Raw genomic sequence first — 273 nt, 5'->3', positions numbered from 1 at the left:
TTAGTGCTAATATGCACTAAATGATAACATGCTCTTCTTTATATAGTAATTCGACTTATTGCTCCACATTCCCCATCAGTTAACTAGGAAGATTTATATCAAAAGGATTGAAAATACTACTCATTTATTCATTCGAAGGTGAAGCATAGAGCACCAAAAGCTATAGTGCTAGATAGAAAGTTAATTTATCTACCATGAAAGGTACATCTTTATGAATAGCAAGTTACGACTCACTATCCCAAAAAACAAAAAGAAAAACAAAGAAAGAGCAAT

The sequence above is a fragment of the Camellia sinensis genome, chromosome 8, assembly GCF_055761805.1.
Source record: "Camellia sinensis isolate YWXY chromosome 8, ASM5576180v1, whole genome shotgun sequence".
Lineage (NCBI taxonomy): Eukaryota > Viridiplantae > Streptophyta > Magnoliopsida > Ericales > Theaceae > Camellia > Camellia sinensis.
This window is presented reverse-complemented; position numbering follows the sequence as displayed.